The sequence below is a fragment of the Staurois parvus genome, unplaced genomic scaffold (assembly GCF_062004578.1).
Source record: "Staurois parvus isolate SC_StPar_1 unplaced genomic scaffold, SC_StPar_1.0 ptg000662l, whole genome shotgun sequence".
In the NCBI taxonomy this organism is placed as follows: domain Eukaryota; kingdom Metazoa; phylum Chordata; class Amphibia; order Anura; family Ranidae; genus Staurois; species Staurois parvus.
The window spans coordinates 489,395-516,347 of record NW_028318458.1 but is presented as its reverse complement, the minus strand read 5'-3'; the positions used below and the strand labels follow the sequence as shown (position 1 = coordinate 516,347).

The window sequence follows — 26,953 nt, the reverse complement described above, 5'->3', positions numbered from 1 at the left end:
ATGATGACCCTAAATTGAATCATCCATCTATCTCTAGTGTGCGCAGGGATAGCAAATATGTGTAGAGCAAACGGCGTTGCCGTAGGTACTTCCAAAGTGCGTGTATGCGAGTGTTAGCATTGGGAAGGTTGGGTTCTTAAAAGTTCTCGATGGATTTAATTTGTTCGAAACATTGTTCTCTATTTTGCCTAACTTGGTTACTAGCCCAGGGCGGCAGACGAGCCCCCTATGAAACAGCAACGAGGCAGTGCAAAGTACAATTTATCAGGGCTCACTTTCGATCTGCGATGCCTCCTCTGCTTCTATCCAATGCAGATCTGGCCTACAGAATCCCCTCTGTGAATCTTGCCCGGCAGCTGCGCCGTAAAAAGCTGCCGTGACCCGGATTCGAACCGGGGTTGCTGCGGCCACAACGCAGAGTACTAACCACTATACGATCACGGCCCATGTGATGAGCCAGGTAAGAGTCGAACATACAATCTTCTGATCCGTAGTCAGACGCGTTATCCATTGCGCCACTGGCCCTGCTGCTGGATGTTTGCCAAACTTCCTTTGATGCTCATTCCAACCGCTGGACCACAAGGCACCATGGTGGCCGTTTCAATGCAAACCACTGGCTTTCTGGAGGATCTCTAATCCAGAGAACATTGCTAAAACCTCCAATGAACTTGCCCAAGCCAAGACCAGATATTTGCAATGAATCTGTCCAAAAAAACAATGCCAGCTTCCGATTGGCCAAGATATTTGATCACAAACATCTTGCTTTGCCAAGGTTTCTTAACCTGCCCAAAAATTCAAGCTTGGAAAGCGACTTTGATAACGAGTTCAGAGAGGAAGCTTCAAGCGAGAACACAGGAAATGTCTTACTCCCCTTGCATTTGCAACAACCAAATAATCTCAACATTTTCCATGAAATATGCGACTTTCCTGCTTTAAGAAATACCAAACATATCTTAGTTTTAAAATGGGGTGCACTTGTAAAACCACCAAGAACTGTGGTACCGAACCAGTGTAAAAAAGGCAGTGCATTAAAAAAAGTTCCAACTCTTCACTTTAGAGTTATGCTTCCATGATGACCCTAAATTGAATCATCCATCTATCTCTAGTGTGCGCAGGGATAGCAAATATGTGTAGAGCAAACGGTGTTGCCGTAGGTACTTCCAAAGTGCGTGTATGCGAGTGTTAGCATTGGGAAGGTTGGGTTCTTAAAAGTTCTCGATGGATTTAATTTGTTCGAAACATTGTTCTCTATTTTGCCTAACTTGGTTACTAGCCCAGGGCGGCAGACGAGCCCCCTATGAAACAGCAACGAGGCAGTGCAAAGTACAATTTATCAGGGCTCACTTTCGAGCTGCGATGCCTCCTATCCAATGCAGATCTGGCCTACAGAATCCCCTCTGTGAATCTTGCCCAGCAGCTGCACCGTAAAAAGCTGCCGTGACCCGGATTCGAACCGGGGTTGCTGCGGCCACAACGCAGAGTACTAACCACTATACGATCACGGCCCATGTGACGAGCCAGGTAGGAGTCGAACCTACAATCTTCTGATCCGTAGTCAGACGCGTTATCCATTGCGCCACTGGCCCTGCTGCTGGATGTTTGCCAAACTTCCTTTGATGCTCATTCCAACCGCTGGACCACAAGGCACCATGGTGGCCGTTTCAATGCAAACCACTGGCTTTCTGGAGGATCTCTAATCCAGAGAACATTGCTAAAACCTCCAATGAACTTGCCCAAGCCAAGACCAGATATTTGCAATGAATCTGTCCAAAAAAACAATGCCAGCTTCCGATTGGCCAAGATATTTGATCACAAACATCTTGCTTTGCCAAGGTTTCTTAACCTGCCCAAAAATTCAAGCTTGGAAAGCGACTTTGATAACGAGTTCAGAAAGGAAGCTTCAAGCGAGAACACAGGAAATGTCTTACTCCCCTTGCATTTGCAACAACCAAATAATCTCAACATTTTCCATGAAATATGCGACTTTCCTGCTTTAAGAAATACCAAACATATCTTAGTTTTAAAATGGGGTGCACTTGTAAAACCACCAAGAACTGTGGTACCGAACCAGTGTAAAAAAGGCAGTGCATTAAAAAAAGTTCCAACTCTTCACTTTAGAGTTATGCTTCCATGATGACCCTAAATTGAATCATCCATCTATCTCTAGTGTGCGCAGGGATAGCAAATATGTGTAGAGCAAACGGCGTTGCCGTAGGTACTTCCAAAGTGCGTGTATGCGAGTGTTAGCATTGGGAAGGTTGGGTTCTTAAAAGTTCTCGATGGATTTAATTTGTTCGAAACATTGTTCTCTATTTTGCCTAACTTGGTTACTAGCCCAGGGCGGCAGACGAGCCCCCTATGAAACAGCAACGAGGCAGTGCAAAGTACAATTTATCAGGGCTCACTTTCGAGCTGCGATGCCTCCTATCCAATGCAGATCTGGCCTACAGAATCCCCTCTGTGAATCTTGCCCAGCAGCTGCACCGTAAAAAGCTGCCGTGACCCGGATTCGAACCGGGGTTGCTGCGGCCACAACGCAGAGTACTAACCACTATACGATCACGGCCCATGTGACGAGCCAGGTAGGAGTCGAACCTACAATCTTCTGATCCGTAGTCAGACGCGTTATCCATTGCGCCACTGGCCCTGCTGCTGGATGTTTGCCAAACTTCCTTTGATGCTCATTCCAACCGCTGGACCACAAGGCACCATGGTGGCCGTTTCAATGCAAACCACTGGCTTTCTGGAGGATCTCTAATCCAGAGAACATTGCTAAAACCTCCAATGAACTTGCCCAAGCCAAGACCAGATATTTGCAATGAATCTGTCCAAAAAAACAATGCCAGCTTCCGATTGGCCAAGATATTTGATCACAAACATCTTGCTTTGCCAAGGTTTCTTAACCTGCCCAAAAATTCAAGCTTGGAAAGCGACTTTGATAACGAGTTCAGAAAGGAAGCTTCAAGCGAGAACACAGGAAATGTCTTACTCCCCTTGCATTTGCAACAACCAAATAATCTCAACATTTTCCATGAAATATGCGACTTTCCTGCTTTAAGAAATACCAAACATATCTTAGTTTTAAAATGGGGTGCACTTGTAAAACCACCAAGAACTGTGGTACCGAACCAGTGTAAAAAAGGCAGTGCATTAAAAAAAGTTCCAACTCTTCACTTTAGAGTTATGCTTCCATGATGACCCTAAATTGAATCATCCATCTATCTCTAGTGTGCGCAGGGATAGCAAATATGTGTAGAGCAAACGGCGTTGCCGTAGGTACTTCCAAAGTGCGTGTATGCGAGTGTTAGCATTGGGAAGGTTGGGTTCTTAAAAGTTCTCGATGGATTTAATTTGTTCGAAACATTGTTCTCTATTTTGCCTAACTTGGTTACTAGCCCAGGGCGGCAGACGAGCCCCCTATGAAACAGCAACGAGGCAGTGCAAAGTACAATTTATCAGGGCTCACTTTCGATCTGCGATGCCTCCTCTGCTTCTATCCAATGCAGATCTGGCCTACAGAATCCCCTCTGTGAATCTTGCCCGGCAGCTGCGCCGTAAAAAGCTGCCGTGACCCGGATTCGAACCGGGGTTGCTGCCGCCACAACGCAGAGTACTAACCACTATACGATCACGGCCCATGTGATGAGCCAGGTAAGAGTCGAACATACAATCTTCTGATCCGTAGTCAGACGCGTTATCCATTGCGCCACTGGCCCTGCTGCTGGATGTTTGCCAAACTTCCTTTGATGCTCATTCCAACCGCTGGACCACAAGGCACCATGGTGGCCGTTTCAATGCAAACCACTGGCTTTCTGGAGGATCTCTAATCCAGAGAACATTGCTAAAACCTCCAATGAACTTGCCCAAGCCAAGACCAGATATTTGCAATGAATCTGTCCAAAAAAACAATGCCAGCTTCCGATTGGCCAAGATATTTGATCACAAACATCTTGCTTTGCCAAGGTTTCTTAACCTGCCCAAAAATTCAAGCTTGGAAAGCGACTTTGATAACGAGTTCAGAGAGGAAGCTTCAAGCGAGAACACAGGAAATGTCTTACTCCCCTTGCATTTGCAACAACCAAATAATCTCAACATTTTCCATGAAATATGCGACTTTCCTGCTTTAAGAAATACCAAACATATCTTAGTTTTAAAATGGGGTGCACTTGTAAAACCACCAAGAACTGTGGTACCGAACCAGTGTAAAAAAGGCAGTGCATTAAAAAAAGTTCCAACTCTTCACTTTAGAGTTATGCTTCCATGATGACCCTAAATTGAATCATCCATCTATCTCTAGTGTGCGCAGGGATAGCAAATATGTGTAGAGCAAACGGTGTTGCCGTAGGTACTTCCAAAGTGCGTGTATGCGAGTGTTAGCATTGGGAAGGTTGGGTTCTTAAAAGTTCTCGATGGATTTAATTTGTTCGAAACATTGTTCTCTATTTTGCCTAACTTGGTTACTAGCCCAGGGCGGCAGACGAGCCCCCTATGAAACAGCAACGAGGCAGTGCAAAGTACAATTTATCAGGGCTCACTTTCGAGCTGCGATGCCTCCTATCCAATGCAGATCTGGCCTACAGAATCCCCTCTGTGAATCTTGCCCAGCAGCTGCACCGTAAAAAGCTGCCGTGACCCGGATTCGAACCGGGGTTGCTGCGGCCACAACGCAGAGTACTAACCACTATACGATCACGGCCCATGTGACGAGCCAGGTAGGAGTCGAACCTACAATCTTCTGATCCGTAGTCAGACGCGTTATCCATTGCGCCACTGGCCCTGCTGCTGGATGTTTGCCAAACTTCCTTTGATGCTCATTCCAACCGCTGGACCACAAGGCACCATGGTGGCCGTTTCAATGCAAACCACTGGCTTTCTGGAGGATCTCTAATCCAGAGAACATTGCTAAAACCTCCAATGAACTTGCCCAAGCCAAGACCAGATATTTGCAATGAATCTGTCCAAAAAAACAATGCCAGCTTCCGATTGGCCAAGATATTTGATCACAAACATCTTGCTTTGCCAAGGTTTCTTAACCTGCCCAAAAATTCAAGCTTGGAAAGCGACTTTGATAACGAGTTCAGAAAGGAAGCTTCAAGCGAGAACACAGGAAATGTCTTACTCCCCTTGCATTTGCAACAACCAAATAATCTCAACATTTTCCATGAAATATGCGACTTTCCTGCTTTAAGAAATACCAAACATATCTTAGTTTTAAAATGGGGTGCACTTGTAAAACCACCAAGAACTGTGGTACCGAACCAGTGTAAAAAAGGCAGTGCATTAAAAAAAGTTCCAACTCTTCACTTTAGAGTTATGCTTCCATGATGACCCTAAATTGAATCATCCATCTATCTCTAGTGTGCGCAGGGATAGCAAATATGTGTAGAGCAAACGGCGTTGCCGTAGGTACTTCCAAAGTGCGTGTATGCGAGTGTTAGCATTGGGAAGGTTGGGTTCTTAAAAGTTCTCGATGGATTTAATTTGTTCGAAACATTGTTCTCTATTTTGCCTAACTTGGTTACTAGCCCAGGGCGGCAGACGAGCCCCCTATGAAACAGCAACGAGGCAGTGCAAAGTACAATTTATCAGGGCTCACTTTCGAGCTGCGATGCCTCCTCTGCTTCTATCCAATGCAGATCTGGCCTACAGAATCCCCTCTGTGAATCTTGCCCGGCAGCTGCGCCGTAAAAAGCTGCCGTGACCCGGATTCGAACCGGGGTTGCTGCGGCCACAACGCAGAGTACTAACCACTATACGATCACGGCCCATGTGATGAGCCAGGTAAGAGTCGAACATACAATCTTCTGATCCGTAGTCAGACGCGTTATCCATTGCGCCACTGGCCCTGCTGCTGGATGTTTGCCAAACTTCCTTTGATGCTCATTCCAACCGCTGGACCACAAGGCACCATGGTGGCCGTTTCAATGCAAACCACTGGCTTTCTGGAGGATCTCTAATCCAGAGAACATTGCTAAAACCTCCAATGAACTTGCCCAAGCCAAGACCAGATATTTGCAATGAATCTGTCCAAAAAAACAATGCCAGCTTCCGATTGGCCAAGATATTTGATCACAAACATCTTGCTTTGCCAAGGTTTCTTAACCTGCCCAAAAATTCAAGCTTGGAAAGCGACTTTGATAACGAGTTCAGAGAGGAAGCTTCAAGCGAGAACACAGGAAATGTCTTACTCCCCTTGCATTTGCAACAACCAAATAATCTCAACATTTTCCATGAAATATGCGACTTTCCTGCTTTAAGAAATACCAAACATATCTTAGTTTTAAAATGGGGTGCACTTGTAAAACCACCAAGAACTGTGGTACCGAACCAGTGTAAAAAAGGCAGTGCATTAAAAAAAGTTCCAACTCTTCACTTTAGAGTTATGCTTCCATGATGACCCTAAATTGAATCATCCATCTATCTCTAGTGTGCGCAGGGATAGCAAATATGTGTAGAGCAAACGGTGTTGCCGTAGGTACTTCCAAAGTGCGTGTATGCGAGTGTTAGCATTGGGAAGGTTGGGTTCTTAAAAGTTCTCGATGGATTTAATTTGTTCGAAACATTGTTCTCTATTTTGCCTAACTTGGTTACTAGCCCAGGGCGGCAGACGAGCCCCCTATGAAACAGCAACGAGGCAGTGCAAAGTACAATTTATCAGGGCTCACTTTCGAGCTGCGATGCCTCCTATCCAATGCAGATCTGGCCTACAGAATCCCCTCTGTGAATCTTGCCCAGCAGCTGCACCGTAAAAAGCTGCCGTGACCCGGATTCGAACCGGGGTTGCTGCGGCCACAACGCAGAGTACTAACCACTATACGATCACGGCCCATGTGACGAGCCAGGTAGGAGTCGAACCTACAATCTTCTGATCCGTAGTCAGACGCGTTATCCATTGCGCCACTGGCCCTGCTGCTGGATGTTTGCCAAACTTCCTTTGATGCTCATTCCAACCGCTGGACCACAAGGCACCATGGTGGCCGTTTCAATGCAAACCACTGGCTTTCTGGAGGATCTCTAATCCAGAGAACATTGCTAAAACCTCCAATGAACTTGCCCAAGCCAAGACCAGATATTTGCAATGAATCTGTCCAAAAAAACAATGCCAGCTTCCGATTGGCCAAGATATTTGATCACAAACATCTTGCTTTGCCAAGGTTTCTTAACCTGCCCAAAAATTCAAGCTTGGAAAGCGACTTTGATAACGAGTTCAGAAAGGAAGCTTCAAGCGAGAACACAGGAAATGTCTTACTCCCCTTGCATTTGCAACAACCAAATAATCTCAACATTTTCCATGAAATATGCGACTTTCCTGCTTTAAGAAATACCAAACATATCTTAGTTTTAAAATGGGGTGCACTTGTAAAACCACCAAGAACTGTGGTACCGAACCAGTGTAAAAAAGGCAGTGCATTAAAAAAAGTTCCAACTCTTCACTTTAGAGTTATGCTTCCATGATGACCCTAAATTGAATCATCCATCTATCTCTAGTGTGCGCAGGGATAGCAAATATGTGTAGAGCAAACGGCGTTGCCGTAGGTACTTCCAAAGTGCGTGTATGCGAGTGTTAGCATTGGGAAGGTTGGGTTCTTAAAAGTTCTCGATGGATTTAATTTGTTCGAAACATTGTTCTCTATTTTGCCTAACTTGGTTACTAGCCCAGGGCGGCAGACGAGCCCCCTATGAAACAGCAACGAGGCAGTGCAAAGTACAATTTATCAGGGCTCACTTTCGAGCTGCGATGCCTCCTCTGATTTAATTTGTTCGAAACATTGTTCTCTATTTTGCCTAACTTGGTTACTAGCCCAGGGCGGCAGACGAGCCCCCTATGAAACAGCAACGAGGCAGTGCAAAGTACAATTTATCAGGGCTCACTTTCGAGCTGCGATGCCTCCTATCCAATGCAGATCTGGCCTACAGAATCCCCTCTGTGAATCTTGCCCAGCAGCTGCACCGTAAAAAGCTGCCGTGACCCGGATTCGAACCGGGGTTGCTGCGGCCACAACGCAGAGTACTAACCACTATACGATCACGGCCCATGTGACGAGCCAGGTAGGAGTCGAACCTACAATCTTCTGATCCGTAGTCAGACGCGTTATCCATTGCGCCACTGGCCCTGCTGCTGGATGTTTGCCAAACTTCCTTTGATGCTCATTCCAACCGCTGGACCACAAGGCACCATGGTGGCCGTTTCAATGCAAACCACTGGCTTTCTGGAGGATCTCTAATCCAGAGAACATTGCTAAAACCTCCAATGAACTTGCCCAAGCCAAGACCAGATATTTGCAATGAATCTGTCCAAAAAAACAATGCCAGCTTCCGATTGGCCAAGATATTTGATCACAAACATCTTGCTTTGCCAAGGTTTCTTAACCTGCCCAAAAATTCAAGCTTGGAAAGCGACTTTGATAACGAGTTCAGAAAGGAAGCTTCAAGCGAGAACACAGGAAATGTCTTACTCCCCTTGCATTTGCAACAACCAAATAATCTCAACATTTTCCATGAAATATGCGACTTTCCTGCTTTAAGAAATACCAAACATATCTTAGTTTTAAAATGGGGTGCACTTGTAAAACCACCAAGAACTGTGGTACCGAACCAGTGTAAAAAAGGCAGTGCATTAAAAAAAGTTCCAACTCTTCACTTTAGAGTTATGCTTCCATGATGACCCTAAATTGAATCATCCATCTATCTCTAGTGTGCGCAGGGATAGCAAATATGTGTAGAGCAAACGGCGTTGCCGTAGGTACTTCCAAAGTGCGTGTATGCGAGTGTTAGCATTGGGAAGGTTGGGTTCTTAAAAGTTCTCGATGGATTTAATTTGTTCGAAACATTGTTCTCTATTTTGCCTAACTTGGTTACTAGCCCAGGGCGGCAGACGAGCCCCCTATGAAACAGCAACGAGGCAGTGCAAAGTACAATTTATCAGGGCTCACTTTCGATCTGCGATGCCTCCTCTGCTTCTATCCAATGCAGATCTGGCCTACAGAATCCCCTCTGTGAATCTTGCCCGGCAGCTGCGCCGTAAAAAGCTGCCGTGACCCGGATTCGAACCGGGGTTGCTGCGGCCACAACGCAGAGTACTAACCACTATACGATCACGGCCCATGTGATGAGCCAGGTAAGAGTCGAACACACAATCTTCTGATCCGTAGTCAGACGCGTTATCCATTGCGCCACTGGCCCTGCTGCTGGATGTTTGCCAAACTTCCTTTGATGCTCATTCCAACCGCTGGACCACAAGGCACCATGGTGGCCGTTTCAATGCAAACCACTGGCTTTCTGGAGGATCTCTAATCCAGAGAACATTGCTAAAACCTCCAATGAACTTGCCCAAGCCAAGACCAGATATTTGCAATGAATCTGTCCAAAAAAACAATGCCAGCTTCCGATTGGCCAAGATATTTGATCACAAACATCTTGCTTTGCCAAGGTTTCTTAACCTGCCCAAAAATTCAAGCTTGGAAAGCGACTTTGATAACGAGTTCAGAGAGGAAGCTTCAAGCGAGAACACAGGAAATGTCTTACTCCCCTTGCATTTGCAACAACCAAATAATCTCAACATTTTCCATGAAATATGCGACTTTCCTGCTTTAAGAAATACCAAACATATCTTAGTTTTAAAATGGGGTGCACTTGTAAAACCACCAAGAACTGTGGTACCGAACCAGTGTAAAAAAGGCAGTGCATTAAAAAAAGTTCCAACTCTTCACTTTAGAGTTATGCTTCCATGATGACCCTAAATTGAATCATCCATCTATCTCTAGTGTGCGCAGGGATAGCAAATATGTGTAGAGCAAACGGTGTTGCCGTAGGTACTTCCAAAGTGCGTGTATGCGAGTGTTAGCATTGGGAAGGTTGGGTTCTTAAAAGTTCTCGATGGATTTAATTTGTTCGAAACATTGTTCTCTATTTTGCCTAACTTGGTTACTAGCCCAGGGCGGCAGACGAGCCCCCTATGAAACAGCAACGAGGCAGTGCAAAGTACAATTTATCAGGGCTCACTTTCGAGCTGCGATGCCTCCTATCCAATGCAGATCTGGCCTACAGAATCCCCTCTGTGAATCTTGCCCAGCAGCTGCACCGTAAAAAGCTGCCGTGACCCGGATTCGAACCGGGGTTGCTGCGGCCACAACGCAGAGTACTAACCACTATACGATCACGGCCCATGTGACGAGCCAGGTAGGAGTCGAACCTACAATCTTCTGATCCGTAGTCAGACGCGTTATCCATTGCGCCACTGGCCCTGCTGCTGGATGTTTGCCAAACTTCCTTTGATGCTCATTCCAACCGCTGGACCACAAGGCACCATGGTGGCCGTTTCAATGCAAACCACTGGCTTTCTGGAGGATCTCTAATCCAGAGAACATTGCTAAAACCTCCAATGAACTTGCCCAAGCCAAGACCAGATATTTGCAATGAATCTGTCCAAAAAAACAATGCCAGCTTCCGATTGGCCAAGATATTTGATCACAAACATCTTGCTTTGCCAAGGTTTCTTAACCTGCCCAAAAATTCAAGCTTGGAAAGCGACTTTGATAACGAGTTCAGAAAGGAAGCTTCAAGCGAGAACACAGGAAATGTCTTACTCCCCTTGCATTTGCAACAACCAAATAATCTCAACATTTTCCATGAAATATGCGACTTTCCTGCTTTAAGAAATACCAAACATATCTTAGTTTTAAAATGGGGTGCACTTGTAAAACCACCAAGAACTGTGGTACCGAACCAGTGTAAAAAAGGCAGTGCATTAAAAAAAGTTCCAACTCTTCACTTTAGAGTTATGCTTCCATGATGACCCTAAATTGAATCATCCATCTATCTCTAGTGTGCGCAGGGATAGCAAATATGTGTAGAGCAAACGGCGTTGCCGTAGGTACTTCCAAAGTGCGTGTATGCGAGTGTTAGCATTGGGAAGGTTGGGTTCTTAAAAGTTCTCGATGGATTTAATTTGTTCGAAACATTGTTCTCTATTTTGCCTAACTTGGTTACTAGCCCAGGGCGGCAGACGAGCCCCCTATGAAACAGCAACGAGGCAGTGCAAAGTACAATTTATCAGGGCTCACTTTCGATCTGCGATGCCTCCTCTGCTTCTATCCAATGCAGATCTGGCCTACAGAATCCCCTCTGTGAATCTTGCCCGGCAGCTGCGCCGTAAAAAGCTGCCGTGACCCGGATTCGAACCGGGGTTGCTGCGGCCACAACGCAGAGTACTAACCACTATACGATCACGGCCCATGTGATGAGCCAGGTAAGAGTCGAACACACAATCTTCTGATCCGTAGTCAGACGCGTTATCCATTGCGCCACTGGCCCTGCTGCTGGATGTTTGCCAAACTTCCTTTGATGCTCATTCCAACCGCTGGACCACAAGGCACCATGGTGGCCGTTTCAATGCAAACCACTGGCTTTCTGGAGGATCTCTAATCCAGAGAACATTGCTAAAACCTCCAATGAACTTGCCCAAGCCAAGACCAGATATTTGCAATGAATCTGTCCAAAAAAACAATGCCAGCTTCCGATTGGCCAAGATATTTGATCACAAACATCTTGCTTTGCCAAGGTTTCTTAACCTGCCCAAAAATTCAAGCTTGGAAAGCGACTTTGATAACGAGTTCAGAGAGGAAGCTTCAAGCGAGAACACAGGAAATGTCTTACTCCCCTTGCATTTGCAACAACCAAATAATCTCAACATTTTCCATGAAATATGCGACTTTCCTGCTTTAAGAAATACCAAACATATCTTAGTTTTAAAATGGGGTGCACTTGTAAAACCACCAAGAACTGTGGTACCGAACCAGTGTAAAAAAGGCAGTGCATTAAAAAAAGTTCCAACTCTTCACTTTAGAGTTATGCTTCCATGATGACCCTAAATTGAATCATCCATCTATCTCTAGTGTGCGCAGGGATAGCAAATATGTGTAGAGCAAACGGTGTTGCCGTAGGTACTTCCAAAGTGCGTGTATGCGAGTGTTAGCATTGGGAAGGTTGGGTTCTTAAAAGTTCTCGATGGATTTAATTTGTTCGAAACATTGTTCTCTATTTTGCCTAACTTGGTTACTAGCCCAGGGCGGCAGACGAGCCCCCTATGAAACAGCAACGAGGCAGTGCAAAGTACAATTTATCAGGGCTCACTTTCGAGCTGCGATGCCTCCTATCCAATGCAGATCTGGCCTACAGAATCCCCTCTGTGAATCTTGCCCAGCAGCTGCACCGTAAAAAGCTGCCGTGACCCGGATTCGAACCGGGGTTGCTGCGGCCACAACGCAGAGTACTAACCACTATACGATCACGGCCCATGTGACGAGCCAGGTAGGAGTCGAACCTACAATCTTCTGATCCGTAGTCAGACGCGTTATCCATTGCGCCACTGGCCCTGCTGCTGGATGTTTGCCAAACTTCCTTTGATGCTCATTCCAACCGCTGGACCACAAGGCACCATGGTGGCCGTTTCAATGCAAACCACTGGCTTTCTGGAGGATCTCTAATCCAGAGAACATTGCTAAAACCTCCAATGAACTTGCCCAAGCCAAGACCAGATATTTGCAATGAATCTGTCCAAAAAAACAATGCCAGCTTCCGATTGGCCAAGATATTTGATCACAAACATCTTGCTTTGCCAAGGTTTCTTAACCTGCCCAAAAATTCAAGCTTGGAAAGCGACTTTGATAACGAGTTCAGAAAGGAAGCTTCAAGCGAGAACACAGGAAATGTCTTACTCCCCTTGCATTTGCAACAACCAAATAATCTCAACATTTTCCATGAAATATGCGACTTTCCTGCTTTAAGAAATACCAAACATATCTTAGTTTTAAAATGGGGTGCACTTGTAAAACCACCAAGAACTGTGGTACCGAACCAGTGTAAAAAAGGCAGTGCATTAAAAAAAGTTCCAACTCTTCACTTTAGAGTTATGCTTCCATGATGACCCTAAATTGAATCATCCATCTATCTCTAGTGTGCGCAGGGATAGCAAATATGTGTAGAGCAAACGGCGTTGCCGTAGGTACTTCCAAAGTGCGTGTATGCGAGTGTTAGCATTGGGAAGGTTGGGTTCTTAAAAGTTCTCGATGGATTTAATTTGTTCGAAACATTGTTCTCTATTTTGCCTAACTTGGTTACTAGCCCAGGGCGGCAGACGAGCCCCCTATGAAACAGCAACGAGGCAGTGCAAAGTACAATTTATCAGGGCTCACTTTCGATCTGCGATGCCTCCTCTGCTTCTATCCAATGCAGATCTGGCCTACAGAATCCCCTCTGTGAATCTTGCCCGGCAGCTGCGCCGTAAAAAGCTGCCGTGACCCGGATTCGAACCGGGGTTGCTGCGGCCACAACGCAGAGTACTAACCACTATACGATCACGGCCCATGTGATGAGCCAGGTAAGAGTCGAACATACAATCTTCTGATCCGTAGTCAGACGCGTTATCCATTGCGCCACTGGCCCTGCTGCTGGATGTTTGCCAAACTTCCTTTGATGCTCATTCCAACCGCTGGACCACAAGGCACCATGGTGGCCGTTTCAATGCAAACCACTGGCTTTCTGGAGGATCTCTAATCCAGAGAACATTGCTAAAACCTCCAATGAACTTGCCCAAGCCAAGACCAGATATTTGCAATGAATCTGTCCAAAAAAACAATGCCAGCTTCCGATTGGCCAAGATATTTGATCACAAACATCTTGCTTTGCCAAGGTTTCTTAACCTGCCCAAAAATTCAAGCTTGGAAAGCGACTTTGATAACGAGTTCAGAGAGGAAGCTTCAAGCGAGAACACAGGAAATGTCTTACTCCCCTTGCATTTGCAACAACCAAATAATCTCAACATTTTCCATGAAATATGCGACTTTCCTGCTTTAAGAAATACCAAACATATCTTAGTTTTAAAATGGGGTGCACTTGTAAAACCACCAAGAACTGTGGTACCGAACCAGTGTAAAAAAGGCAGTGCATTAAAAAAAGTTCCAACTCTTCACTTTAGAGTTATGCTTCCATGATGACCCTAAATTGAATCATCCATCTATCTCTAGTGTGCGCAGGGATAGCAAATATGTGTAGAGCAAACGGTGTTGCCGTAGGTACTTCCAAAGTGCGTGTATGCGAGTGTTAGCATTGGGAAGGTTGGGTTCTTAAAAGTTCTCGATGGATTTAATTTGTTCGAAACATTGTTCTCTATTTTGCCTAACTTGGTTACTAGCCCAGGGCGGCAGACGAGCCCCCTATGAAACAGCAACGAGGCAGTGCAAAGTACAATTTATCAGGGCTCACTTTCGAGCTGCGATGCCTCCTATCCAATGCAGATCTGGCCTACAGAATCCCCTCTGTGAATCTTGCCCAGCAGCTGCACCGTAAAAAGCTGCCGTGACCCGGATTCGAACCGGGGTTGCTGCGGCCACAACGCAGAGTACTAACCACTATACGATCACGGCCCATGTGACGAGCCAGGTAGGAGTCGAACCTACAATCTTCTGATCCGTAGTCAGACGCGTTATCCATTGCGCCACTGGCCCTGCTGCTGGATGTTTGCCAAACTTCCTTTGATGCTCATTCCAACCGCTGGACCACAAGGCACCATGGTGGCCGTTTCAATGCAAACCACTGGCTTTCTGGAGGATCTCTAATCCAGAGAACATTGCTAAAACCTCCAATGAACTTGCCCAAGCCAAGACCAGATATTTGCAATGAATCTGTCCAAAAAAACAATGCCAGCTTCCGATTGGCCAAGATATTTGATCACAAACATCTTGCTTTGCCAAGGTTTCTTAACCTGCCCAAAAATTCAAGCTTGGAAAGCGACTTTGATAACGAGTTCAGAAAGGAAGCTTCAAGCGAGAACACAGGAAATGTCTTACTCCCCTTGCATTTGCAACAACCAAATAATCTCAACATTTTCCATGAAATATGCGACTTTCCTGCTTTAAGAAATACCAAACATATCTTAGTTTTAAAATGGGGTGCACTTGTAAAACCACCAAGAACTGTGGTACCGAACCAGTGTAAAAAAGGCAGTGCATTAAAAAAAGTTCCAACTCTTCACTTTAGAGTTATGCTTCCATGATGACCCTAAATTGAATCATCCATCTATCTCTAGTGTGCGCAGGGATAGCAAATATGTGTAGAGCAAACGGCGTTGCCGTAGGTACTTCCAAAGTGCGTGTATGCGAGTGTTAGCATTGGGAAGGTTGGGTTCTTAAAAGTTCTCGATGGATTTAATTTGTTCGAAACATTGTTCTCTATTTTGCCTAACTTGGTTACTAGCCCAGGGCGGCAGACGAGCCCCCTATGAAACAGCAACGAGGCAGTGCAAAGTACAATTTATCAGGGCTCACTTTCGATCTGCGATGCCTCCTCTGCTTCTATCCAATGCAGATCTGGCCTACAGAATCCCCTCTGTGAATCTTGCCCGGCAGCTGCGCCGTAAAAAGCTGCCGTGACCCGGATTCGAACCGGGGTTGCTGCGGCCACAACGCAGAGTACTAACCACTATACGATCACGGCCCATGTGACGAGCCAGGTAGGAGTCGAACCTACAATCTTCTGATCCGTAGTCAGATGCGTTATCCATTGCGCCACTGGCCCTGCTGCTGGATGTTTGCCAAACTTCCTTTGATGCTCATTCCAACCGCTGGACCACAAGGCACCATGGTGGCCGTTTCAATGCAAACCACTGGCTTTCTGGAGGATCTCTAATCCAGAGAACATTGCTAAAACCTCCAATGAACTTGCCCAAGCCAAGACCAGATATTTGCAATGAATCTGTCCAAAAAAACAATGCCAGCTTCCGATTGGCCAAGATATTTGATCACAAACATCTTGCTTTGCCAAGGTTTCTTAACCTGCCCAAAAATTCAAGCTTGGAAAGCGACTTTGATAACGAGTTCAGAAAGGAAGCTTCAAGCGAGAACACAGGAAATGTCTTACTCCCCTTGCATTTGCAACAACCAAATAATCTCAACATTTTCCATGAAATATGCGACTTTCCTGCTTTAAGAAATACCAAACATATCTTAGTTTTAAAATGGGGTGCACTTGTAAAACCACCAAGAACTGTGGTACCGAACCAGTGTAAAAAAGGCAGTGCATTAAAAAAAGTTCCAACTCTTCACTTTAGAGTTATGCTTCCATGATGACCCTAAATTGAATCATCCATCTATCTCTAGTGTGCGCAGGGATAGCAAATATGTGTAGAGCAAACGGCGTTGCCGTAGGTACTTCCAAAGTGCGTGTATGCGAGTGTTAGCATTGGGAAGGTTGGGTTCTTAAAAGTTCTCGATGGATTTAATTTGTTCGAAACATTGTTCTCTATTTTGCCTAACTTGGTTACTAGCCCAGGGCGGCAGACGAGCCCCCTATGAAACAGCAACGAGGCAGTGCAAAGTACAATTTATCAGGGCTCACTTTCGATCTGCGATGCCTCCTCTGCTTCTATCCAATGCAGATCTGGCCTACAGAATCCCCTCTGTGAATCTTGCCCGGCAGCTGCGCCGTAAAAGGCTGCCGTGACCCGGATTCGAACCGGGGTTGCTGCGGCCACAACGCAGAGTACTAACCACTATACGATCACGGCCCATGTGATGAGCCAGGTAAGAGTCGAACATACAATCTTCTGATCCGTAGTCAGACGCGTTATCCATTGCGCCACTGGCCCTGCTGCTGGATGTTTGCCAAACTTCCTTTGATGCTCATTCCAACCGCTGGACCACAAGGCACCATGGTGGCCGTTTCAATGCAAACCACTGGCTTTCTGGAGGATCTCTAATCCAGAGAACATTGCTAAAACCTCCAATGAACTTGCCCAAGCCAAGACCAGATATTTGCAATGAATCTGTCCAAAAAAACAATGCCAGCTTCCGATTGGCCAAGATATTTGATCACAAACATCTTGCTTTGCCAAGGTTTCTTAACCTGCCCAAAAATTCAAGCTTGGAAAGCGACTTTGATAACGAGTTCAGAGAGGAAGCTTCAAGCGAGAACACAGGAAATGTCTTACTCCCCTTGCATTTGCAACAACCAAATAATCTCAACATTTTCCATGAAATATGCGACTTTCCTGCTTTAAGAAATACCAAACATATCTTAGTTTTAAAATGGGGTGCACTTGTAAAACCACCAAGAACTGTGGTACCGAACCAGTGTAAAAAAGGCAGTGCATTAAAAAAAGTTCCAACTCTTCACTTTAGAGTTATGCTTCCATGATGACCCTAAATTGAATCATCCATCTATCTCTAGTGTGCGCAGGGATAGCAAATATGTGTAGAGCAAACGGTGTTGCCGTAGGTACTTCCAAAGTGCGTGTATGCGAGTGTTAGCATTGGGAAGGTTGGGTTCTTAAAAGTTCTCGATGGATTTAATTTGTTCGAAACATTGTTCTCTATTTTGCCTAACTTGGTTACTAGCCCAGGGCGGCAGACGAGCCCCCTATGAAACAGCAACGAGGCAGTGCAAAGTACAATTTATCAGGGCTCACTTTCGAGCTGCGATGCCTCCTATCCAATGCAGATCTGGCCTACAGAATCCCCTCTGTGAATCTTGCCCAGCAGCTGCACCGTAAAAAGCTGCCGTGACCCGGATTCGAACCGGGTTGCTGCGGCCACAACGCAGAGTACTAACCACTATACGATCACGGCCCATGTGACGAGCCAGGTAGGAGTCGAACCTACAATCTTCTGATCCGTAGTCAGACGCGTTATCCATTGCGCCACTGGCCCTGCTGCTGGATGTTTGCCAAACTTCCTTTGATGCTCATTCCAACCGCTGGACCACAAGGCACCATGGTGGCCGTTTCAATGCAAACCACTGGCTTTCTGGAGGATCTCTAATCCAGAGAACATTGCTAAAACCTCCAATGAACTTGCCCAAGCCAAGACCAGATATTTGCAATGAATCTGTCCAAAAAAACAATGCCAGCTTCCGATTGGCCAAGATATTTGATCACAAACATCTTGCTTTGCCAAGGTTTCTTAACCTGCCCAAAAATTCAAGCTTGGAAAGCGACTTTGATAACGAGTTCAGAGAGGAAGCTTCAAGCGAGAACACAGGAAATGTCTTACTCCCCTTGCATTTGCAACAACCAAATAATCTCAACATTTTCCATGAAATATGCGACTTTCCTGCTTTAAGAAATACCAAACATATCTTAGTTTTAAAATGGGGTGCACTTGTAAAACCACCAAGAACTGTGGTACCGAACCAGTGTAAAAAAGGCAGTGCATTAAAAAAAGTTCCAACTCTTCACTTTAGAGTTATGCTTCCATGATGACCCTAAATTGAATCATCCATCTATCTCTAGTGTGCGCAGGGATAGCAAATATGTGTAGAGCAAACGGTGTTGCCGTAGGTACTTCCAAAGTGCGTGTATGCGAGTGTTAGCATTGGGAAGGTTGGGTTCTTAAAATTTCTCGATGGATTTAATTTGTTCGAAACATTGTTCTCTATTTTGCCTAACTTGGTTACTAGCCCAGGGCGGCAGACGAGCCCCCTATGAAACAGCAACGAGGCAGTGCAAAGTACAATTTATCAGGGCTCACTTTCGAGCTGCGATGCCTCCTATCCAATGCAGATCTGGCCTACAGAATCCCCTCTGTGAATCTTGCCCAGCAGCTGCACCGTAAAAAGCTGCCGTGACCCGGATTCGAACCGGGGTTGCTGCGGCCACAACGCAGAGTACTAACCACTATACGATCACGGCCCATGTGATGAGCCAGGTAGGAGTCGAACCTACAATCTTCTGATCCGTAGTCAGACGCGTTATCCATTGCGCCACTGGCCCTGCTGCTGGATGTTTGCCAAACTTCCTTTGATGCTCATTCCAACCGCTGGACCACAAGGCACCATGGTGGCCGTTTCAATGCAAACCACTGGCTTTCTGGAGGATCTCTAATCCAGAGAACATTGCTAAAACCTCCAATGAACTTGCCCAAGCCAAGACCAGATATTTGCAATGAATCTGTCCAAAAAAACAATGCCAGCTTCCGATTGGCCAAGATATTTGATCACAAACATCTTGCTTTGCCAAGGTTTCTTAACCTGCCCAAAAATTCAAGCTTGGAAAGCGACTTTGATAACGAGTTCAGAAAGGAAGCTTCAAGCGAGAACACAGGAAATGTCTTACTCCCCTTGCATTTGCAACAACCAAATAATCTCAACATTTTCCATGAAATATGCGACTTTCCTGCTTTAAGAAATACCAAACATATCTTAGTTTTAAAATGGGGTGCACTTGTAAAACCACCAAGAACTGTGGTACCGAACCAGTGTAAAAAAGGCAGTGCATTAAAAAAAGTTCCAACTCTTCACTTTAGAGTTATGCTTCCATGATGACCCTAAATTGAATCATCCATCTATCTCTAGTGTGCGCAGGGATAGCAAATATGTGTAGAGCAAACGGCGTTGCCGTAGGTACTTCCAAAGTGCGTGTATGCGAGTGTTAGCATTGGGAAGGTTGGGTTCTTAAAAGTTCTCGATGGATTTAATTTGTTCGAAACATTGTTCTCTATTTTGCCTAACTTGGTTACTAGCCCAGGGCGGCAGACGAGCCCCCTATGAAACAGCAACGAGGCAGTGCAAAGTACAATTTATCAGGGCTCACTTTCGATCTGCGATGCCTCCTCTGCTTCTATCCAATGCAGATCTGGCCTACAGAATCCCCTCTGTGAATCTTGCCCGGCAGCTGCGCCGTAAAAAGCTGCCGTGACCCGGATTCGAACCGGGGTTGCTGCGGCCACAACGCAGAGTACTAACCACTATACGATCACGGCCCATGTGATGAGCCAGGTAAGAGTCGAACATACAATCTTCTGATCCGTAGTCAGACGCGTTATCCATTGCGCCACTGGCCCTGCTGCTGGATGTTTGCCAAACTTCCTTTGATGCTCATTCCAACCGCTGGACCACAAGGCACCATGGTGGCCGTTTCAATGCAAACCACTGGCTTTCTGGAGGATCTCTAATCCAGAGAACATTGCTAAAACCTCCAATGAACTTGCCCAAGCCAAGACCAGATATTTGCAATGAATCTGTCCAAAAAAACAATGCCAGCTTCCGATTGGCCAAGATATTTGATCACAAACATCTTGCTTTGCCAAGGTTTCTTAACCTGCCCAAAAATTCAAGCTTGGAAAGCGACTTTGATAACGAGTTCAGAGAGGAAGCTTCAAGCGAGAACACAGGAAATGTCTTACTCCCCTTGCATTTGCAACAACCAAATAATCTCAACATTTTCCATGAAATATGCGACTTTCCTGCTTTAAGAAATACCAAACATATCTTAGTTTTAAAATGGGGTGCACTTGTAAAACCACCAAGAACTGTGGTACCGAACCAGTGTAAAAAAGGCAGTGCATTAAAAAAAGTTCCAACTCTTCACTTTAGAGTTATGCTTCCATGATGACCCTAAATTGAATCATCCATCTATCTCTAGTGTGCGCAGGGATAGCAAATATGTGTAGAGCAAACGGTGTTGCCGTAGGTACTTCCAAAGTGCGTGTATGCGAGTGTTAGCATTGGGAAGGTTGGGTTCTTAAAAGTTCTCGATGGATTTAATTTGTTCGAAACATTGTTCTCTATTTTGCCTAACTTGGTTACTAGCCCAGGGCGGCAGACGAGCCCCCTATGAAACAGCAACGAGGCAGTGCAAAGTACAATTTATCAGGGCTCACTTTCGAGCTGCGATGCCTCCTATCCAATGCAGATCTGGCCTACAGAATCCCCTCTGTGAATCTTGCCCAGCAGCTGCACCGTAAAAAGCTGCCGTGACCCGGATTCGAACCGGGGTTGCTGCGGCCACAACGCAGAGTACTAACCACTATACGATCACGGCCCATGTGACGAGCCAGGTAGGAGTCGAACCTACAATCTTCTGATCCGTAGTCAGACGCGTTATCCATTGCGCCACTGGCCCTGCTGCTGGATGTTTGCCAAACTTCCTTTGATGCTCATTCCAACCGCTGGACCACAAGGCACCATGGTGGCCGTTTCAATGCAAACCACTGGCTTTCTGGAGGATCTCTAATCCAGAGAACATTGCTAAAACCTCCAATGAACTTGCCCAAGCCAAGACCAGATATTTGCAATGAATCTGTCCAAAAAAACAATGCCAGCTTCCGATTGGCCAAGATATTTGATCACAAACATCTTGCTTTGCCAAGGTTTCTTAACCTGCCCAAAAATTCAAGCTTGGAAAGCGACTTTGATAACGAGTTCAGAGAGGAAGCTTCAAGCGAGAACACAGGAAATGTCTTACTCCCCTTGCATTTGCAACAACCAAATAATCTCAACATTTTCCATGAAATATGCGACTTTCCTGCTTTAAGAAATACCAAACATATCTTAGTTTTAAAATGGGGTGCACTTGTAAAACCACCAAGAACTGTGGTACCGAACCAGTGTAAAAAAGGCAGTGCATTAAAAAAAGTTCCAACTCTTCACTTTAGAGTTATGCTTCCATGATGACCCTAAATTGAATCATCCATCTATCTCTAGTGTGCGCAGGGATAGCAAATATGTGTAGAGCAAACGGTGTTGCCGTAGGTACTTCCAAAGTGCGTGTATGCGAGTGTTAGCATTGGGAAGGTTGGGTTCTTAAAAGTTCTCGATGGATTTAATTTGTTCGAAACATTGTTCTCTATTTTGCCTAACTTGGTTACTAGCCCAGGGCGGCAGACGAGCCCCCTATGAAACAGCAACGAGGCAGTGCAAAGTACAATTTATCAGGGCTCACTTTCGAGCTGCGATGCCTCCTATCCAATGCAGATCTGGCCTACAGAATCCCCTCTGTGAATCTTGCCCAGCAGCTGCACCGTAAAAAGCTGCCGTGACCCGGATTCGAACCGGGGTTGCTGCGGCACAACGCAGAGTACTAACCACTATACGATCACGGCCCATGTGACGAGCCAGGTAGGAGTCGAACCTACAATCTTCTGATCCGTAGTCAGACGCGTTATCCATTGCGCCACTGGCCCTGCTGCTGGATGTTTGCCAAACTTCCTTTGATGCTCATTCCAACCGCTGGACCACAAGGCACCATGGTGGCCGTTTCAATGCAAACCACTGGCTTTCTGGAGGATCTCTAATCCAGAGAACATTGCTAAAACCTCCAATGAACTTGCCCAAGCCAAGACCAGATATTTGCAATGAATCTGTCCAAAAAAACAATGCCAGCTTCCGATTGGCCAAGATATTTGATCACAAACATCTTGCTTTGCCAAGGTTTCTTAACCTGCCCAAAAATTCAAGCTTGGAAAGCGACTTTGATAACGAGTTCAGAAAGGAAGCTTCAAGCGAGAACACAGGAAATGTCTTACTCCCCTTGCATTTGCAACAACCAAATAATCTCAACATTTTCCATGAAATATGCGACTTTCCTGCTTTAAGAAATACCAAACATATCTTAGTTTTAAAATGGGGTGCACTTGTAAAACCACCAAGAACTGTGGTACCGAACCAGTGTAAAAAAGGCAGTGCATTAAAAAAAGTTCCAACTCTTCACTTTAGAGTTATGCTTCCATGATGACCCTAAATTGAATCATCCATCTATCTCTAGTGTGCGCAGGGATAGCAAATATGTGTAGAGCAAACGGCGTTGCCGTAGGTACTTCCAAAGTGCGTGTATGCGAGTGTTAGCATTGGGAAGGTTGGGTTCTTAAAAGTTCTCGATGGATTTAATTTGTTCGAAACATTGTTCTCTATTTTGCCTAACTTGGTTACTAGCCCAGGGCGGCAGACGAGCCCCCTATGAAACAGCAACGAGGCAGTGCAAAGTACAATTTATCAGGGCTCACTTTCGATCTGCGATGCCTCCTCTGCTTCTATCCAATGCAGATCTGGCCTACAGAATCCCCTCTGTGAATCTTGCCCGGCAGCTGCGCCGTAAAAAGCTGCCGTGACCCGGATTCGAACCGGGGTTGCTGCGGCCACAACGCAGAGTACTAACCACTATACGATCACGGCCCATGTGATGAGCCAGGTAAGAGTCGAACATACAATCTTCTGATCCGTAGTCAGACGCGTTATCCATTGCGCCACTGGCCCTGCTGCTGGATGTTTGCCAAACTTCCTTTGATGCTCATTCCAACCGCTGGACCACAAGGCACCATGGTGGCCGTTTCAATGCAAACCACTGGCTTTCTGGAGGATCTCTAATCCAGAGAACATTGCTAAAACCTCCAATGAACTTGCCCAAGCCAAGACCAGATATTTGCAATGAATCTGTCCAAAAAAACAATGCCAGCTTCCGATTGGCCAAGATATTTGATCACAAACATCTTGCTTTGCCAAGGTTTCTTAACCTGCCCAAAAATTCAAGCTTGGAAAGCGACTTTGATAACGAGTTCAGAGAGGAAGCTTCAAGCGAGAACACAGGAAATGTCTTACTCCCCTTGCATTTGCAACAACCAAATAATCTCAACATTTTCCATGAAATATGCGACTTTCCTGCTTTAAGAAATACCAAACATATCTTAGTTTTAAAATGGGGTGCACTTGTAAAACCACCAAGAACTGTGGTACCGAACCAGTGTAAAAAAGGCAGTGCATTAAAAAAAGTTCCAACTCTTCACTTTAGAGTTATGCTTCCATGATGACCCTAAATTGAATCATCCATCTATCTCTAGTGTGCGCAGGGATAGCAAATATGTGTAGAGCAAACGGCGTTGCCGTAGGTACTTCCAAAGTGCGTGTATGCGAGTGTTAGCATTGGGAAGGTTGGGTTCTTAAAAGTTCTCAATGGATTTAATTTGTTCGAAACATTGTTCTCTATTTTGCCTAACTTGGTTACTAGCCCAGGGCGGCAGACGAGCCCCCTATGAAACAGCAACGAGGCAGTGCAAAGTACAATTTATCAGGGCTCACTTTCGAGCTGCGATGCCTCCTATCCAATGCAGATCTGGCCTACAGAATCCCCTCTGTGAATCTTGCCCAGCAGCTGCACCGTAAAAAGCTGCCGTGACCCGGATTCGAACCGGGGTTGCTGCGGCCACAACACAGAGTACTAACCACTATACGATCACGGCCCATGTGACGAGCCAGGTAGGAGTCGAACATACAATCTTCTGATCCGTAGTCAGACGCGTTATCCATTGCGCCACTGGCCCTGCTGCTGGATGTTTGCCAAACTTCCTTTGATGCTCATTCCAACCGCTGGACCACAAGGCACCATGGTGGCCGTTTCAATGCAAACCACTGGCTTTCTGGAGGATCTCTAATCCAGAGAACATTGCTAAAACCTCCAATGAACTTGCCCAAGCCAAGACCAGATATTTGCAATGAATCTGTCCAAAAAAACAATGCCAGCTTCCGATTGGCCAAGATATTTGATCACAAACATCTTGCTTTGCCAAGGTTTCTTAACCTGCCCAAAAATTCAAGCTTGGAAAGCGACTTTGATAACGAGTTCAGAAAGGAAGCTTCAAGCGAGAACACAGGAAATGTCTTACTCCCCTTGCATTTGCAACAACCAAATAATCTCAACATTTTCCATGAAATATGCGACTTTCCTGCTTTAAGAAATACCAAACATATCTTAGTTTTAAAATGGGGTGCACTTGTAAAACCACCAAGAACTGTGGTACCGAACCAGTGTAAAAAAGGCAGTGCATTAAAAAAAGTTCCAACTCTTCACTTTAGAGTTATGCTTCCATGATGACCCTAAATTGAATCATCCATCTATCTCTAGTGTGCGCAGGGATAGCAAATATGTGTAGAGCAAACGGCGTTGCCGTAGGTACTTCCAAAGTGCGTGTATGCGAGTGTTAGCATTGGGAAGGTTGGGTTCTTAAAAGTTCTCGATGGATTAAATTTGTTCGAAACATTGTTCTCTATTTTGCCTAACTTGGTTACTAGCCCAGGGCGGCAGACGAGCCCCCTATGAAACAGCAACGAGGCAGTGCAAAGTACAATTTATCAGGGCTCACTTTCGATCTGCGATGCCTCCTCTGCTTCTATCCAATGCAGATCTGGCCTACAGAATCCCCTCTGTGAATCTTGCCCGGCAGCTGCGCCGTAAAAAGCTGCCGTGACCCGGATTCGAACCGGGGTTGCTGCGGCCACAACGCAGAGTACTAACCACTATACGATCACGGCCCATGTGATGAGCCAGGTAAGAGTCGAACATACAATCTTCTGATCCGTAGTCAGACGCGTTATCCATTGCGCCACTGGCCCTGCTGCTGGATGTTTGCCAAACTTCCTTTGATGCTCATTCCAACCGCTGGACCACAAGGCACCATGGTGGCCGTTTCAATGCAAACCACTGGCTTTCTGGAGGATCTCTAATCCAGAGAACATTGCTAAAACCTCCAATGAACTTGCCCAAGCCAAGACCAGATATTTGCAATGAATCTGTCCAAAAAAACAATGCCAGCTTCCGATTGGCCAAGATATTTGATCACAAACATCTTGCTTTGCCAAGGTTTCTTAACCTGCCCAAAAATTCAAGCTTGGAAAGCGACTTTGATAACGAGTTCAGAGAGGAAGCTTCAAGCGAGAACACAGGAAATGTCTTACTCCCCTTGCATTTGCAACAACCAAATAATCTCAACATTTTCCATGAAATATGCGACTTTCCTGCTTTAAGAAATACCAAACATATCTTAGTTTTAAAATGGGGTGCACTTGTAAAACCACCAAGAACTGTGGTACCGAACCAGTGTAAAAAAGGCAGTGCATTAAAAAAAGTTCCAACTCTTCACTTTAGAGTTATGCTTCCATGATGACCCTAAATTGAATCATCCATCTATCTCTAGTGTGCGCAGGGATAGCAAATATGTGTAGAGCAAACGGTGTTGCCGTAGGTACTTCCAAAGTGCGTGTATGCGAGTGTTAGCATTGGGAAGGTTGGGTTCTTAAAAGTTCTCGATGGATTTAATTTGTTCGAAACATTGTTCTCTATTTTGCCTAACTTGGTTACTAGCCCAGGGCGGCAGACGAGCCCCCTATGAAACAGCAACGAGGCAGTGCAAAGTACAATTTATCAGGGCTCACTTTCGAGCTGCGATGCCTCCTATCCAATGCAGATCTGGCCTACAGAATCCCCTCTGTGAATCTTGCCCAGCAGCTGCACCGTAAAAAGCTGCCGTGACCCGGATTCGAACCGGGGTTGCTGCGGCCACAACGCAGAGTACTAACCACTATACGATCACGGCCCATGTGACGAGCCAGGTAGGAGTCGAACCTACAATCTTCTGATCCGTAGTCAGACGCGTTATCCATTGCGCCACTGGCCCTGCTGCTGGATGTTTGCCAAACTTCCTTTGATGCTCATTCCAACCGCTGGACCACAAGGCACCATGGTGGCCGTTTCAATGCAAACCACTGGCTTTCTGGAGGATCTCTAATCCAGAGAACATTGCTAAAACCTCCAATGAACTTGCCCAAGCCAAGACCAGATATTTGCAATGAATCTGTCCAAAAAAACAATGCCAGCTTCCGATTGGCCAAGATATTTGATCACAAACATCTTGCTTTGCCAAGGTTTCTTAACCTGCCCAAAAATTCAAGCTTGGAAAGCGACTTTGATAACGAGTTCAGAAAGGAAGCTTCAAGCGAGAACACAGGAAATGTCTTACTCCCCTTGCATTTGCAACAACCAAATAATCTCAACATTTTCCATGAAATATGCGACTTTCCTGCTTTAAGAAATACCAAACATATCTTAGTTTTAAAATGGGGTGCACTTGTAAAACCACCAAGAACTGTGGTACCGAACCAGTGTAAAAAAGGCAGTGCATTAAAAAAAGTTCCAACTCTTCACTTTAGAGTTATGCTTCCATGATGACCCTAAATTGAATCATCCATCTATCTCTAGTGTGCGCAGGGATAGCAAATATGTGTAGAGCAAACGGCGTTGCCGTAGGTACTTCCAAAGTGCGTGTATGCGAGTGTTAGCATTGGGAAGGTTGGGTTCTTAAAAGTTCTCGATGGATTTAATTTGTTCGAAACATTGTTCTCTATTTTGCCTAACTTG

At 45.5% G+C, this 26,953-nt stretch overlaps 45 non-coding genes across 45 annotated transcripts; all 45 read right to left on the bottom strand.

The window, feature by feature from the left end:
* Positions 1-372: 372 nt before the first annotated feature.
* Positions 373-444, bottom strand: TRNAH-GUG (transfer RNA histidin (anticodon GUG)). The gene has a single exon. It is a non-coding gene; the product is annotated as a tRNA-His (tRNA).
* Positions 445-452: 8 nt separating this feature from the next.
* TRNAR-ACG (transfer RNA arginine (anticodon ACG)) lies at positions 453-525 on the bottom strand. Its single transcript has one exon. It is a non-coding gene; the product is annotated as a tRNA-Arg (tRNA).
* A 908-nt stretch (positions 526-1,433) lies between these two features.
* On the bottom strand, positions 1,434-1,505 carry TRNAH-GUG (transfer RNA histidin (anticodon GUG)). Its single transcript has one exon. It is a non-coding gene; the product is annotated as a tRNA-His (tRNA).
* Positions 1,506-1,513: 8 nt separating this feature from the next.
* TRNAR-ACG (transfer RNA arginine (anticodon ACG)) lies at positions 1,514-1,586 on the bottom strand. Its single transcript has one exon. It is a non-coding gene; the product is annotated as a tRNA-Arg (tRNA).
* A 908-nt stretch (positions 1,587-2,494) lies between these two features.
* TRNAH-GUG (transfer RNA histidin (anticodon GUG)) lies at positions 2,495-2,566 on the bottom strand. Its single transcript has one exon. It is a non-coding gene; the product is annotated as a tRNA-His (tRNA).
* Positions 2,567-2,574: 8 nt separating this feature from the next.
* TRNAR-ACG (transfer RNA arginine (anticodon ACG)) lies at positions 2,575-2,647 on the bottom strand. Its single transcript has one exon. It is a non-coding gene; the product is annotated as a tRNA-Arg (tRNA).
* Positions 2,648-3,643: 996 nt separating this feature from the next.
* On the bottom strand, positions 3,644-3,716 carry TRNAR-ACG (transfer RNA arginine (anticodon ACG)). Its single transcript has one exon. It is a non-coding gene; the product is annotated as a tRNA-Arg (tRNA).
* A 908-nt stretch (positions 3,717-4,624) lies between these two features.
* TRNAH-GUG (transfer RNA histidin (anticodon GUG)) lies at positions 4,625-4,696 on the bottom strand. Its single transcript has one exon. It is a non-coding gene; the product is annotated as a tRNA-His (tRNA).
* An 8-nt stretch (positions 4,697-4,704) lies between these two features.
* Positions 4,705-4,777, bottom strand: TRNAR-ACG (transfer RNA arginine (anticodon ACG)). The gene has a single exon. It is a non-coding gene; the product is annotated as a tRNA-Arg (tRNA).
* Positions 4,778-5,693: 916 nt separating this feature from the next.
* TRNAH-GUG (transfer RNA histidin (anticodon GUG)) lies at positions 5,694-5,765 on the bottom strand. Its single transcript has one exon. It is a non-coding gene; the product is annotated as a tRNA-His (tRNA).
* An 8-nt stretch (positions 5,766-5,773) lies between these two features.
* On the bottom strand, positions 5,774-5,846 carry TRNAR-ACG (transfer RNA arginine (anticodon ACG)). The gene has a single exon. It is a non-coding gene; the product is annotated as a tRNA-Arg (tRNA).
* A 908-nt stretch (positions 5,847-6,754) lies between these two features.
* TRNAH-GUG (transfer RNA histidin (anticodon GUG)) lies at positions 6,755-6,826 on the bottom strand. The gene has a single exon. It is a non-coding gene; the product is annotated as a tRNA-His (tRNA).
* Positions 6,827-6,834: 8 nt separating this feature from the next.
* On the bottom strand, positions 6,835-6,907 carry TRNAR-ACG (transfer RNA arginine (anticodon ACG)). Its single transcript has one exon. It is a non-coding gene; the product is annotated as a tRNA-Arg (tRNA).
* Positions 6,908-7,961: 1,054 nt separating this feature from the next.
* On the bottom strand, positions 7,962-8,033 carry TRNAH-GUG (transfer RNA histidin (anticodon GUG)). Its single transcript has one exon. It is a non-coding gene; the product is annotated as a tRNA-His (tRNA).
* An 8-nt stretch (positions 8,034-8,041) lies between these two features.
* Positions 8,042-8,114, bottom strand: TRNAR-ACG (transfer RNA arginine (anticodon ACG)). The gene has a single exon. It is a non-coding gene; the product is annotated as a tRNA-Arg (tRNA).
* A 916-nt stretch (positions 8,115-9,030) lies between these two features.
* Positions 9,031-9,102, bottom strand: TRNAH-GUG (transfer RNA histidin (anticodon GUG)). The gene has a single exon. It is a non-coding gene; the product is annotated as a tRNA-His (tRNA).
* A 989-nt stretch (positions 9,103-10,091) lies between these two features.
* Positions 10,092-10,163, bottom strand: TRNAH-GUG (transfer RNA histidin (anticodon GUG)). The gene has a single exon. It is a non-coding gene; the product is annotated as a tRNA-His (tRNA).
* Positions 10,164-10,171: 8 nt separating this feature from the next.
* On the bottom strand, positions 10,172-10,244 carry TRNAR-ACG (transfer RNA arginine (anticodon ACG)). The gene has a single exon. It is a non-coding gene; the product is annotated as a tRNA-Arg (tRNA).
* A 916-nt stretch (positions 10,245-11,160) lies between these two features.
* TRNAH-GUG (transfer RNA histidin (anticodon GUG)) lies at positions 11,161-11,232 on the bottom strand. The gene has a single exon. It is a non-coding gene; the product is annotated as a tRNA-His (tRNA).
* A 989-nt stretch (positions 11,233-12,221) lies between these two features.
* On the bottom strand, positions 12,222-12,293 carry TRNAH-GUG (transfer RNA histidin (anticodon GUG)). The gene has a single exon. It is a non-coding gene; the product is annotated as a tRNA-His (tRNA).
* Positions 12,294-12,301: 8 nt separating this feature from the next.
* Positions 12,302-12,374, bottom strand: TRNAR-ACG (transfer RNA arginine (anticodon ACG)). Its single transcript has one exon. It is a non-coding gene; the product is annotated as a tRNA-Arg (tRNA).
* A 916-nt stretch (positions 12,375-13,290) lies between these two features.
* Positions 13,291-13,362, bottom strand: TRNAH-GUG (transfer RNA histidin (anticodon GUG)). The gene has a single exon. It is a non-coding gene; the product is annotated as a tRNA-His (tRNA).
* Positions 13,363-13,370: 8 nt separating this feature from the next.
* Positions 13,371-13,443, bottom strand: TRNAR-ACG (transfer RNA arginine (anticodon ACG)). Its single transcript has one exon. It is a non-coding gene; the product is annotated as a tRNA-Arg (tRNA).
* A 908-nt stretch (positions 13,444-14,351) lies between these two features.
* Positions 14,352-14,423, bottom strand: TRNAH-GUG (transfer RNA histidin (anticodon GUG)). The gene has a single exon. It is a non-coding gene; the product is annotated as a tRNA-His (tRNA).
* Positions 14,424-14,431: 8 nt separating this feature from the next.
* On the bottom strand, positions 14,432-14,504 carry TRNAR-ACG (transfer RNA arginine (anticodon ACG)). Its single transcript has one exon. It is a non-coding gene; the product is annotated as a tRNA-Arg (tRNA).
* A 916-nt stretch (positions 14,505-15,420) lies between these two features.
* Positions 15,421-15,492, bottom strand: TRNAH-GUG (transfer RNA histidin (anticodon GUG)). The gene has a single exon. It is a non-coding gene; the product is annotated as a tRNA-His (tRNA).
* An 8-nt stretch (positions 15,493-15,500) lies between these two features.
* Positions 15,501-15,573, bottom strand: TRNAR-ACG (transfer RNA arginine (anticodon ACG)). Its single transcript has one exon. It is a non-coding gene; the product is annotated as a tRNA-Arg (tRNA).
* A 916-nt stretch (positions 15,574-16,489) lies between these two features.
* TRNAH-GUG (transfer RNA histidin (anticodon GUG)) lies at positions 16,490-16,561 on the bottom strand. The gene has a single exon. It is a non-coding gene; the product is annotated as a tRNA-His (tRNA).
* An 8-nt stretch (positions 16,562-16,569) lies between these two features.
* Positions 16,570-16,642, bottom strand: TRNAR-ACG (transfer RNA arginine (anticodon ACG)). Its single transcript has one exon. It is a non-coding gene; the product is annotated as a tRNA-Arg (tRNA).
* Positions 16,643-17,629: 987 nt separating this feature from the next.
* Positions 17,630-17,702, bottom strand: TRNAR-ACG (transfer RNA arginine (anticodon ACG)). The gene has a single exon. It is a non-coding gene; the product is annotated as a tRNA-Arg (tRNA).
* Positions 17,703-18,610: 908 nt separating this feature from the next.
* On the bottom strand, positions 18,611-18,682 carry TRNAH-GUG (transfer RNA histidin (anticodon GUG)). The gene has a single exon. It is a non-coding gene; the product is annotated as a tRNA-His (tRNA).
* Positions 18,683-18,690: 8 nt separating this feature from the next.
* TRNAR-ACG (transfer RNA arginine (anticodon ACG)) lies at positions 18,691-18,763 on the bottom strand. The gene has a single exon. It is a non-coding gene; the product is annotated as a tRNA-Arg (tRNA).
* Positions 18,764-19,679: 916 nt separating this feature from the next.
* On the bottom strand, positions 19,680-19,751 carry TRNAH-GUG (transfer RNA histidin (anticodon GUG)). Its single transcript has one exon. It is a non-coding gene; the product is annotated as a tRNA-His (tRNA).
* Positions 19,752-19,759: 8 nt separating this feature from the next.
* TRNAR-ACG (transfer RNA arginine (anticodon ACG)) lies at positions 19,760-19,832 on the bottom strand. The gene has a single exon. It is a non-coding gene; the product is annotated as a tRNA-Arg (tRNA).
* Positions 19,833-20,740: 908 nt separating this feature from the next.
* Positions 20,741-20,812, bottom strand: TRNAH-GUG (transfer RNA histidin (anticodon GUG)). The gene has a single exon. It is a non-coding gene; the product is annotated as a tRNA-His (tRNA).
* An 8-nt stretch (positions 20,813-20,820) lies between these two features.
* Positions 20,821-20,893, bottom strand: TRNAR-ACG (transfer RNA arginine (anticodon ACG)). The gene has a single exon. It is a non-coding gene; the product is annotated as a tRNA-Arg (tRNA).
* Positions 20,894-21,880: 987 nt separating this feature from the next.
* On the bottom strand, positions 21,881-21,953 carry TRNAR-ACG (transfer RNA arginine (anticodon ACG)). Its single transcript has one exon. It is a non-coding gene; the product is annotated as a tRNA-Arg (tRNA).
* A 916-nt stretch (positions 21,954-22,869) lies between these two features.
* TRNAH-GUG (transfer RNA histidin (anticodon GUG)) lies at positions 22,870-22,941 on the bottom strand. Its single transcript has one exon. It is a non-coding gene; the product is annotated as a tRNA-His (tRNA).
* Positions 22,942-22,949: 8 nt separating this feature from the next.
* Positions 22,950-23,022, bottom strand: TRNAR-ACG (transfer RNA arginine (anticodon ACG)). Its single transcript has one exon. It is a non-coding gene; the product is annotated as a tRNA-Arg (tRNA).
* A 908-nt stretch (positions 23,023-23,930) lies between these two features.
* On the bottom strand, positions 23,931-24,002 carry TRNAH-GUG (transfer RNA histidin (anticodon GUG)). Its single transcript has one exon. It is a non-coding gene; the product is annotated as a tRNA-His (tRNA).
* Positions 24,003-24,010: 8 nt separating this feature from the next.
* TRNAR-ACG (transfer RNA arginine (anticodon ACG)) lies at positions 24,011-24,083 on the bottom strand. The gene has a single exon. It is a non-coding gene; the product is annotated as a tRNA-Arg (tRNA).
* Positions 24,084-24,999: 916 nt separating this feature from the next.
* Positions 25,000-25,071, bottom strand: TRNAH-GUG (transfer RNA histidin (anticodon GUG)). The gene has a single exon. It is a non-coding gene; the product is annotated as a tRNA-His (tRNA).
* Positions 25,072-25,079: 8 nt separating this feature from the next.
* On the bottom strand, positions 25,080-25,152 carry TRNAR-ACG (transfer RNA arginine (anticodon ACG)). The gene has a single exon. It is a non-coding gene; the product is annotated as a tRNA-Arg (tRNA).
* Positions 25,153-26,060: 908 nt separating this feature from the next.
* On the bottom strand, positions 26,061-26,132 carry TRNAH-GUG (transfer RNA histidin (anticodon GUG)). The gene has a single exon. It is a non-coding gene; the product is annotated as a tRNA-His (tRNA).
* Positions 26,133-26,140: 8 nt separating this feature from the next.
* On the bottom strand, positions 26,141-26,213 carry TRNAR-ACG (transfer RNA arginine (anticodon ACG)). Its single transcript has one exon. It is a non-coding gene; the product is annotated as a tRNA-Arg (tRNA).
* Between the last annotated feature and the right edge of the window lie 740 nt (positions 26,214-26,953).